This window comes from Cherax quadricarinatus, chromosome 35 (genome assembly GCF_038502225.1).
Source record: "Cherax quadricarinatus isolate ZL_2023a chromosome 35, ASM3850222v1, whole genome shotgun sequence".
Taxonomy (NCBI): domain Eukaryota; kingdom Metazoa; phylum Arthropoda; class Malacostraca; order Decapoda; family Parastacidae; genus Cherax; species Cherax quadricarinatus.
In genome coordinates, this window is record NC_091326.1 from 15,751,167 (window position 1) to 15,763,666 (window position 12,500).

Genomic DNA, 12,500 nt, shown 5'->3' on the forward strand with positions numbered 1-12,500 from the left:
TAAATTCCTTAAGGAGCTGGGAAAAAGACTCATCAGGGTTACTAGGGATCCCAGGGCAGCTAGTTTTCTGTTCCAGCGGCTCAGTGCGGCTGTTCAAAGGGGTAATGCCTGCTGTATTTTGGGTACACGCCCCAGCTCTGAGGAGCTGGAGGAGATTTTCGCCTTATAATGGGTGATACACGCGTAACATGTACCGTATATGCCACCTTTATATCAACAATGTATCTCTTAAATCTTCTGTTCCATAATATGTAATAAAATATTCCTCTCTCTCTCTCTCTCTCTCTCTCTCTCTCTCTCTCTCTCTATATATATATATATATATATATATATATATATATATATATATATATATATATATATATATATATATATATATATATATATTATATATATATATGTGTGTGTATATATATGTCGTGCCGAATAGGCAGAACTTGCGATCTTGGCTTAAATAGCAACGCTCATCTTGCCATGTAGGACAAGCGAAAATTTGTGTATGCAATAATTTCGCCAAAATCATTCTGAACCTAACGAAAAAAATATATTTCACTGTGTTTGTTTAGTAATAAATTACTGTAAACAAATCTAAAATATATTTAGTAGGGTTAGGCTAAAATAAATTGTTCTTGTTATAATAAGGTTAGGTAAGTTTTCTAAGATTCTTTTGGAGCAAAATTAAAAAATTTTACATTAACATTAATGAAAAAATATATCTTTAAACGTATAAGAGAAAATTTTAGAAAAGACTTAATTTTAAATGAGTTCTTGCTAATTGACCAGTTTTACATATTCGGCACGACATATATATGATTTGATTCACGTTTTATTTATTTAAATATTCTTGACTGGTGGTGAACAGGTAACATGCAGCCTTAATGATCCTTGAGTAGCCGATATGCTTTAAACCCCATTAACCAACCAACTATCCTTGTATGTGAGAAGAGCGCATGGTAATCTAGCTTGATACAACGAACCTTCAGCAAGAAGTCTTCAGCCAATACTAGAGGGATCCGACAACACCAGACTAAGTGTTTCTGGAGACGAACAGGAAGCCAGGAGTTTCTACGTAATTCTACTCTCGTAACACGAAGCCAGATTTCTGAAAGCTGATCATGTAACTCTGACGAAAAAAATATGATTCAGTGTAGAGACCAGCTGAAAGGAAGAGAGGAATGATGGGAGATGGGAAGGGCGGGGAGGAGGGAGGAGACAGAAGGCCAGAGGTAAGGAAGAAGGGAAAGGGGGAATGGTAATGGAGAGAACAGGAAAAGAGGGAAGAGCAGGAAACACAGAAAGAGCGGGTAGAAAAGATAGCTGGTAATGGAAACAGGCACAGGAAAAAGGAGGTTAAAGAAAGGGTGAATAAAGTGTATATAGGAGTACATGGCAAGAGAAGACAGCAGATTCTAAGGGGACATAGCCAGGCTATCTGCTGACAAGGACCTGCTGCAATCAAGCAGACGTCTCTCTCTCCGCCCTCAGCCACACTGACATTTTCAAACAGGTGTAATAATTCCATGACGCACAGAACAACGTACATGAAAATTTAATCCGAAAGGTAGAAGTAGAGTTTGATTTCTTCTGCTGAAACTACTACTACCTGTATCCTCACGTCTACATCTACCCTACTACATTTATAGATTATGTGGCTCATTGTTAACTGATCATCATTATGGTAAGTTGCTGAACTAACATTATAATTCTGTGAACCACAGTCAGACCTGGAATAATTGTTGACCTGACTCCACAATTCTGTAGACCAGACATTGTCCTTGTCAACTGATTGCCCTGATGTAGTCCATGAGCTAACATCAGAATTCTGTGGACCATAGCCAGCTCCAGTCAACCATCGTCCTGATGTAGCTACTGAGCCAGAGTCAGGATACCACGGACCACAGACAACCCTTCTACACCGTGTAGCTGAATCTCTTAAGTTCAAAAGTAAAGCCAAAAAATGAAAGCAAGGAAATAGCACACTGCACAAACAATTCTTCCACGTAATAACCGTGCCGACACTCAGTCTGTGTCAGCTTCCAGACAAATGATCTTTTCCCCCTCGCTTATCCGAACTTGAAAACCGGCTGGAATATGAAGTAGTGTTGCGTCATTTTCACTGTCTCCACACCTGCTGTCCACTGCGCAATTTCTTTTAAGCAGACTGACTAAGGGATCCGTGCAGTTAAGAAGTCATTTGAATATTCATTCACTGATACATTCATCCGAACAGCCCTCCACTCGCAATCCTCCATGAAGGCCGAGTATTGGAACACCCCCACACTCCCATCCTGTGGGCGATAGAATAAAGATTACAGAGGCACCCAGAGGTATATAACATGCATTAAGCCACATGGCTTGACGAAGGGAAGTATCGAACACTGGCAGAACAGAGGAAGCGGATCTCTGATTGGCTGACATAAGACGAGTTCTCTGTCCTCGAGTCAGCCAGCTGCTACCGCTGGCTGCCTCAAGGAGTTCAATACCAGGGAGTAAATTCCCTTCGACGGTCGCTGCTTCGCTAGGGGTCAATACCAGGGAGTTTATTACCGCGAACCCGTCTGAAGCTGCTGAGTCAAGGTTAACACAAGGTGTACACTTCCTTTCAATGGTTGAATACTACTACTATTACTACTACTATTGCTACTACTACTAATACTGCTACTTATAATAATAATAATAATAATGATAATAATAATAATAATAATCATAATAATAATAATAATAATAATAATAATAATAATAATAATAATAATAATAATAATAATAATAATAATAATATTATTATTATTATTATTATTATTATTATTATTATTATTATTATTATTATTATTATTATTATTATCAATTCATGCGTTAATTCGTATGGGTCACAGACGTTAAAGAGGTGATGTGAAGTGATGCTTCTTAATATCTCAAGACGCGTGAAGATTTTTCATTTCTGCTGAAACTGACTCACCTAAACGAGAGATGAAAGAGCAAAGCAGACCCGTGACTCTCTCTCTCTCTCTCTCTCTCTATCTCTCTCTCTGTCTTCAAAACAACACAGCTACTACTGGAAGTCCTGAATTACCTCACGAACGTAACATTGATTATCTGACGTATCATCATTCATTGTTCTAATAAATTAAGCTTTTAAACAGCAGCAGCAGCAGCAGCAGCAGCTGCTGGTGCTGCTGCTGCTGGTGCTGCTGCTGCTGCTGCCGCCGCTGCCGCTAATTCCGTTGTTCCTGCTTCCTCTTTACATCCTGCTGCTGTTACTCCTGCAAGCTGCTGGTATGGTTGTAACTGCTTCACTGTTGTGATTACTTCTGGTGCTAACACTGCTGCTGCTACTCCTGCTATTTCCAATAGTGTATCTGCTGGTATTGACATTGCTGCTACTGTTACTGCATTTCTACTGTAGCTGCTGCTGCTGTCGCTGTTCTCCGCCCTGGTCCAAGTCTGTACGATAACAGGAACCTCATCTCTCATCTCCAGCTTCCAGCTTATCACTCCCGTGTCTCCCATGGGATGCAGAGTGACCCAGACAACTAATACCAGGCAGATAAAAAATATAACTCGAAAAATATTATTTAAAAAAAAGGTGAGTTGTATTACCTCAATAATACTTTGATATTTATTAACATAAACAGGTTAAATATAGATCAGCATGTCTGTAATATACCAGTGAGCTGTGTCGAGAGTTATTTTTTTTTTACTCAGCCTGAGGAGAAGGCTTTCGCATTGACTGTGATTCACCTGGCTGTTACCGACAGCAGTCGGCATGGCTGAATACCTATCACAACCTGGCTGATCTGGCACTATCTGCAGGGAATTAGTTCAGAAAAATTCTTTAAAAGTTTTGTCGCTGCAGTACTGATAAAATGTCTTGATAAAAAACAAAAACAACAGCAACAACGCAGCGAAATAACACCGCCAAAAACACCGAAAACATCGCAAAAAATCATCAACGCCGAAGCAACATCAGTAACGGATTGCATATATATATATATATATATATATATATATATATATATATATATATATATATATATATATATATATATATATATATATATATATATATATTGCAGAAAAGAAAGATAGGAAAATGGAAAGAAATTGGAATATTAATGTAGAAGATATAGGCTCGTACATGTTCATAGGGAATAAAAATAAAAGCAAGTTTGATCCGAGGAATTGAAGATCTGGAATGTCTGCGTGTTTATCTGCTCCCTCCCCTCCCCTGTGTTCTACATGTCCCTTTTCCCAGGGTGCGTGTCCTACCTGTCCCGTGTCCCAGTGTGCGTGTCCTCCGTGTCCCAGTATGCGTGTCCTCCGTGTCCCAGTATGCGTGTCCTCCGTGTCCTAGTGTGTGTGCCCTCCGTGTCCCAGTGTGCGTGTCCTCCGTGTCCCAGTGTGCGTGTCCTCCGTGTCCCAGTGTGCGTGTCCTCCGTGTCCCAGTATGCGTGTCCTCCGTTGTGATGTAGTTCAGCTGGGCTTGTGAGGTCTCTGGAGAGACCTAATTTAACCAATTATATGGTCACACCTTGCCTTGGCAAACGTCTGTAGCCACGCCCACGTCTGAGGTCTTTTGTTCTTGACGGCGTCAGACCTAGGCGTCAGGTCGTACACGTGGTTGTGGAGGGTGCTTGGACCACCATAAAAGCCCAAGGAAGAGCATGATCAGGAGATTCGAGCGGAGCTGCTGCTGGGGTGCAGAGCTCCTGAGCAGAGACTTCGAGCGGAGCTGCTGCTGGGGTGCAGGGATCGGGAGAAGGCTGCTGAAGTCTCTGGAGGAGACTCTTGGAGACATTGGGCAGAGTACTGGCTTGGAGCAGTACTCGTGCTGTGTAGGTCTTGGGACCTGTGGCTTAGTTCCTGTAGTGAACTGTCCTCTGTACTATTTGTAAGTTATATTCATTTTCGTCAAGTTGATTGTGTTCCCTGTCTCACTGCTTATATGTACCATCCCATTTGTCTAAACCACAATAATGTTCTCCTGTTCCCAAATATATTATTGTATAAAGACTTAATAATAAACTGTGTTTGAGTAGAATAGTAATATTCACTGTCCCCGTTATTTGCTATTCCTATTTCTTATATTTTATTATGTTTAGGTAAAGTAGTGAGAGGGTGAGTAGTGTGGTGGGTAGAGTAATGAGAGGTGAGGGTGTAGTCACCAGTGACCTCACATTACCTACCAGCCTCCGCTAATCATCTCACTCCTACCACTTCGCCTGCATGTCCCCTACCTACTAACTCCCTCCTCTTACCCCCATATTCCCCTAATCATTACCCCCCTACATGACACCGTGTCCCAGTGCGTGTCCTTCGTGTCCCAGTGTGCGTGTCCTCCGTGTCCCAGTGTGCGTGTCCTCCGTGTCCATGTTTCATCTAGTCTCTCACTGTCCTCTGCTTGTTATAAATTGACACTCACTTCTCCCTCGCTTCTCGTTCTTCCTTTCATTAACGGCCTTCATTTTTCCTGAACGTAATTGGTTGCCCTTGTCTGCCCCCTCTTCGATGTTTCTCTCTTTCTCTTTCTTTCTCTCTCTCTTTCTCTCTCTCTCTCTCTCTCTCTCTCTCTCTCTCTCTCTCTCTCTCTCTCTCTCTCTCTCTCTCTCTCTACTTAAATTGGTTCTCCCAGGATCCGTATTTTGGCAAAATATTTTCTTTGGATTCCTAAAGGATCATAAGCGTTGTCTAGACATTCCAAGACACGATTTCCAGCATTCCAGGTCCCCAGTGTTCCGGTTATCAGTATTCTTGATTCCCAGTGTTGCCGGTTCTCAACACTGCAGGTTCTCGGAAAATTAAATCCTTCCATCAAATTTAAAGCCGTGTGGGAAGTGGATAACATCAACGACCCATCCTAAGGAAGGGTCGTTGATGTTATCCACCTTCCATAGGAAGACCACAGGTGAACCAAGGTACATGTGACCGCTCTCTTCCTAAGTACATTACGCGTTTCATTGCATTTGATCAGGAAAATTCCACTACACAGCAAGGATGCTAAAAACTTGCAAATACTGAAGCCTGGATTTAAAAATGGCTTATACGAGGCTTAAGAAACTTAAAAAAACCTAATCCATTAGTTATTTGTAAGAAGAAGGGAAACAATGAGACAGTATAACTTTCTCTCGTCCCTACATAACAGACACATGTTATTCAGAGAGACGTACGAAATCAATAACTGGTGAGAAACAGTGTTGATCAAATCCTTTTTGACAAGATCGTCGTGACCTTGTTGACGCAGTGAGAGAGAGCGTCACCTTCAAGCTGGGATTGTGAAACCTAACTTGAGCTGAAAACTACGACTAGGGTAGCTGTAACCTACGGCTAGGGTAGCTGTGACCTACGACTAGGGTAGCTGTGACCTACGACTAGGGTAGCTGTAACCTACGACTAGGGTTGCTGTGACCTACGGCTAGGGTAGCTGTGGCCTACGACTAGGGTAGCTGTGACCTACGACTAGGGTAGCTGTGACCTACGACTAGGGTAGCTGTGACCTACGGCTAGGGTAGCTGTAACCTACGACTAGGGTAGTCGTAACCTACGACTAGGGTAGCCGTGACCTACGACTAAGGTAGCTGTGACCTACGACTAGGGTAGCCGTGACCTACGACTAGGGTAGCTGTAACCTACGACTAGGGTAGCTGTGACCTACGACTAGGGTAGCTGTGACCTACGAGTAGGGTAGCTGTAACCTATGACTAGGGAAGCTGTAACCAACGACTAGGGTAGCCGTGACCTACGACTAGGGTAGCTGTAACCTAAGACTAGGGTAGCCGCGACCTACGACTAGGGTAGCTGTGACCTACGAATAGGGTAGCTGTGACCTACGACTAGGGTAGCTGTGACCTACGACTAGGGTAGCTGTAACGTACGACTAGGGTAGCCGTGACCTACGACTAAGGTAGCTGTGACCTACGACTAGGGTAGCCGTGACCTACGACTAGGGTACCTGTGACCTACGACTAGGGTAGCTGTGACCTACGAGTAGGGTAGCTGTAACCTATGACTAGGGTAGCTGTAACCAACGACTAGGGTAGCCGTGACCTACGACTAGGGTAGCTGTAACCTAAGACTAGGGTAGCCGCGACCTACGACTAGGGTAGCTGTGACCTACGAATAGGGTAGCTGTGACCTACGACTAGGGTAGCTGTGACCTACGACTAGGGTAGCTGTAACGTATGACTAGGGTAGCCGTGACCTACGACTAGGGTAGCTGTGACCTATGACTAGAGTAGCTGTAACCTACGACTAGGGAAGCCGTGACCTACGACTAGGGTAGCTGTGACCTACGACTAGGGTAGCTGTGACCTACGACTAGGGTAGCTGTGACCTACGACTAGAGTAGCTGTGACCTACGACTAGGGTAGCTGTAACCTACGACTAGAGTAGCTGTGACCTACAACTAGGGTAACTGTAACCTACGACTAGGGTAGCTGTGACCTACGACTAGGGTAGCTGTGACCTACGACTAGGGTAGCTGTGACCTACGGCGAGGGTAGCTGTGACCTACTACTAGGGTAGCTGTAACCTACGACTAGGGTAGCCGTGACCTACGACTAGGGTAGCTGTAACCTACGACTAGGGTAGCCCTGACCTACGACTAGGGTAGCCCTGGCCTACGACTTGGGTAGCTGTGACGTACGGCTAGGGTAGCTGTGACCTACGACTAGGGTAGCTGTGACCTACGGCTAGGGTAGCTGTAACCTACGACTAGGGTAGCCGTGACCTACGACGAAATGCGAGAGTAATTATGGTACGGGACCTAAATACTAAAGTAGAAGTGTTTAGAGAGGGTGTGGTAGGTAAGTTTGGGGTGCCAGGTGTAGATGATAATGGGAGTCCTTTGATTGATCTTTGTATAGAAAGGGGTTTAGTTACAGGTAATACATATTTTAAGAAAAAGAGAATAAATAAGTATACAAGATATGATGTAGGGCGTAAGGACAGTAGTCTGTTAGATATGTATTGGTAGATAAAAGACTGTTGAGTAGACTTCAGGATGTACATGTTGATAGAGAGGCCACAGATATATCAGATCACTTTTTAGTTGTAGCTACAGTGAGAGTAAAGGAGGGGGCAGTTAGGGTAAGATAAAAACAACTATTGGAGGATAGATGGGCTAGTGTGAGTATAGGCAATGAGGTAGAAGATGTATGGGGTAAGTTTAAAAATATGGTATTAGAGTGTTCATCAGAGGTTTGGCAGAAGTTTGTGGTTACAGGAAAGTGGGTGCGGGAGGAAAGAAGAGTGACTGATGGAATGAAGATGTAAAGAGAGTAGTAAGGAAGTAAAGTTAGCATATGAGAGGTTTTTACAAAGTAGAAGTGATGCAACGAGGGAAGATTATATGAAGAGAAAAAGAAAAGTTAAGAGAGTGGTGAAGCAATGTAAAAAGAGAGCAAATGAGAGAGTAGGAGAGATGTTATCAACAAATTTTGTTGAAAATAAGAAAAGTTTTGGAGTGAGATTATTAAGTTCAGGAAGCCTAGGGAAAGAATTGATTTGTCAGTTAAAAATAGAAGAGGAGAGTTATTAAATGGAGAGTTAGAGGTATCGGGAAGATGGAGGGAATATTTTGAGGACTTGTAATAAAGTTGGTAGAATTACCGACAATATGTAAAGTAAAAGGACACAAGTGCAACTAATGTGACATTTATTGTGGCAACGTTTCGCTCTACAGGAGCTTTATCAAGCCATTACGGCTTGATAAAGCTCCTGGAGAGCTAAACGTTGCCACAATAAATGTCACATTAGTTGCACTTGTGTCCTTTTATTTTACATTTTGAGGACTTGTTAAATGTTGATGAAGATAGGGAAACTGTGATTTCGTGTATAGGGCAAGGAGGAATAACATCTTGTAGGAGTGATTAAGAGCCAGTTGTGAGTGTGGGGGAAGGTCGTGAGGCAGTGCGTAAAATGAAAGGGGGTAAAGCAGTTGGAATTGATGGTATGTAGAAATGTTAAAAGCAGGTGGGAATATAGTTTTGGAGTGGTTGGTGCTATTATTTGATAAATGTATGGAGGATGGTAAGGTACCTAGGGATTGACAGAGAGCATGCATAGTTCCTTTGTATAAAGGCACAAGGGACAAAAGAGAGTGCAAAAATTATAGGGGAATAAGTCTGTTGAGTATACCTGGTAAATTGTATGGCAGAGTTATTATTGAAAGAATTACGAGCAAGACGGAGAGCAGGAGCAGGATAGGAGATGAACAAGGAGGCTTTAGGAAAGGTAGGGGGTGTGTAGACCAAGTGTTTACAGTGAAACATATAGGTGAACAGTATTTAGATAAGGGTAAAGATGTTTTTGTGGCCTTCGTGGATTTGGGAAAGGCGTATGACAGAGTGGATTGGGGGGCAATGTGGCAGATGTTGTAGATGAATGGAATAGGAGGTAGGTTACTGAAAGCAGTGAAGAGTTTTTATGGGGATAGTGAGGCTCAGGTTAGAGTATGTAGGAGAGAGGGTGATTATTTCCCAGTAAAAGTAGGCCTTAGACATGGATGTGTGATGTCACCGTGGTTATTCAATATATTTATAGATGGGGTAGTGTGGGGGTTAAAAGATAAAGAATCTAACACAAAGTGGGAGTTGTCACAGTTGCTCTTTGCTGATGACACTGTACTTTTGGGAGATTCTGAAGAGAAGTTGCAGAGGTTGGTGGATGAGTTTGGTAGGGTATGTAAAATAAGAAAATTAAAAGTGAATATAGGAAAGAGTATGGTTATGAGGATAACAAAAAGATTAGGTGACGAAAGATTGGATATCAGATTGGAGGGAGAGAGTATGGAGGAGGTGAATGTATTCAGATATTTGGGAGTGGACGTGTCAGCGGATGGGTCTATGAAGGATGAGGTGAATCATAGAGTAGACGAGGGGAAAAGGGCGAGTGGTGCACTTAGGAGTCTGTGGAGACAAAGAACTTTGTCTGTGGAAGCACAGAGATGAATGAATGAGAGTATAGTATAGCAACACTCTTATATGGGTGTGAAGCATGGATAGTGAATGTTGTAATAAGGAGAAGGCTGGAGGCAGTGGAGATGTCGTGTCTGAGGGCAATGTGTGGTGTGAATATAATGCAGAGACTTCGTAGTTTGGAAATTATGAAGTGTGGGATTATCAAAACTATTATCCAGAGGGCTGAGGAGGGGTTGTTGAGGTGGTTCGGACATGTAAAGAGTGTGGAACAAAATAAAATGACTTCGAGAGTGTATAAATCTGTAGTGAAGGGAAGGCGGGGTAGGGGTCGGCCTAGGAAAAGTTGGAGGGAGGGGGTAAAGGAGGTTTTGTGAGCGAGGGGCTTGGACTTCCAGCAAGCATGCGTGAGTGTATTTGATAGAAGTGAATGGAGACAAATGGTTTTTTAGGACGTAACATGCTGTTGGAGTGTGAGCTAGGTAACATTTATGAAGGGATTCAGGGAAACCGGCAGGCCGGACTTGAGTCCTGGAGATGGGAAGTACAGTGCCTGCACTCTGAAGGAGGGGTGTTAATGTTGCAGTTTTATAACTGTAGTGTAAGCGTGCCTCTAGCAAAACAGTGATGGAGTGAATAATGATGAAAGTTTTTCTTTTTCGGGACTGGAATAGCTTGAATCCATGCTTGAGGCTGACTGACGTGCCCGGGCTGGGAAAAAAAACATGGCTTGTGAACCAGGCTGCCCAGCTTATGTGGCATTTGTGGCTGAGTGGATAAAAGCACTGCCTGGGAATCTTGACCGTCTCAGTAGCAGTATCGAATCCTGCTGACTGCGATCTTTCTCTGTATATACCCGCTTGTTTCTGGTGAAGCAATGATATATATATATGTATATATATATATATATATATATATATATATATATATATATATATATATATATATATATATATATATATATATATATATATATATATGTCGTGCCGAATATGTAAAACTGGTCAATTAGCAAGAACTCATTTAAAATTAAGTCCTTTCTAAAATTTTCTCTTATACTTTTAAAGATATATTTTTTTCATTAATGTTAATGTAAAAATTTTTAATTTTGCACCAAAAGAATCTTAGAAAACTTACCTAACCTTATTATAACAAGGACAATTTATTTTAGCCTAACCCAACTAAATATATTTTAGATTTGTTTACAATAATTTAATACAAAACAGAGTGAAATACATTTTTTTCGTTAGGTTCATAATGATTTTGGCAAAATTATTGCATACACAAATTTTCGCTTGTCCTATATGGCAAGATGAACGTTGCTATTTAAGCCAAGATCGCAAGTTCTGCCTATTCGGCACGACATATATATATATATATATATATATATATATATATATATATATATATATATATATATATATATATATATATAATTTAAAATTAAGTCCTTTCTAAAAATTTCTCATGGAAAAAGTTGCGAACACAATGCTCTCCAATGCTTCAGGAAAGAACAAAGCTCGTCTCCTGGCAGTGAAGGCACCACACTCAGGAGATTTCCTTTTAGCTGTTCCCAATTCCTCCCTGGGCACTCGACTCAACCCACAGGCCATTCGGATTGGTGTTGCTCTTCGCCTAGCCGCCCCCATCCTCACCGAACATAGGTGTATTTGCGACAGGGCGATGGCTGATCAATTCGGACTTCATGGTTACGTGTGTCACACATCAGAAGGGAAGTGTGCTAGACATGAGGAGGTCAACGACATCATAAAGAGAAGCCTCGCCACAGCCTGTTGCCCAGTTGAACGGGAACCCCAAGTACAGAGGTCCGACGGAAGTCAAGAGATTCCTGATGGAGTCACCTTGGAGGATGGTAAGCAGATTGCCTGGGATTACACCTGTGCCCCCACATTGGCAGACACCTACTTGCCATACTCTGAAGCTGAAGAGGGGCCGCCAGTTACAGGGAGACCCAGAAGACCCGCAAATGTGAAGGCCTGCCCTCTTGCTATAGCTTCATCAAAGTAAGGTCAGAAACCCTTGGAGCATGGGGCAAGTGTGCTTTTGACTCTCCACCCTGTATATAGTCAGGTATTCCTTGCCCAGGTATATCTGTTTGTGACTTGATAAAGTCCACTGTGTGGGCGAAACGTAGCCAATAAAGGAGTTTATTTTTCCATCGTGTTGGTATTTTATACCTTTTATCTCCAAAATGTGATTTAAAAAAGAAAAAAAAATCGTCAAGGAGTACATTCCTGCATCAGGTAAGAGTACCACAGCCGGACAATCTTTTCCTCAGTACTGAAAGCCTCAGCAGTGAGCGGCGTGAACCTCACAGCTCAGACTCCACCAGTTATTCCAGGCTCATTACTGGACCAGGTTTAATGACGCCGCTCTTCCCTCAACCCTCGGGACTCGTACATCTAATCACTATGTAAATCTATGTAAATCAGCAAGTCAATGCTCATTACTTCTCTGCACAGCAGCAGATCTTCAACGGAAAGCGTAATATAGTCTCTTTTAAGTTAAATTGTATTCCTATATACATCTGCATTTTCTTTAACACATAATGAGAGTTCACACATAGGA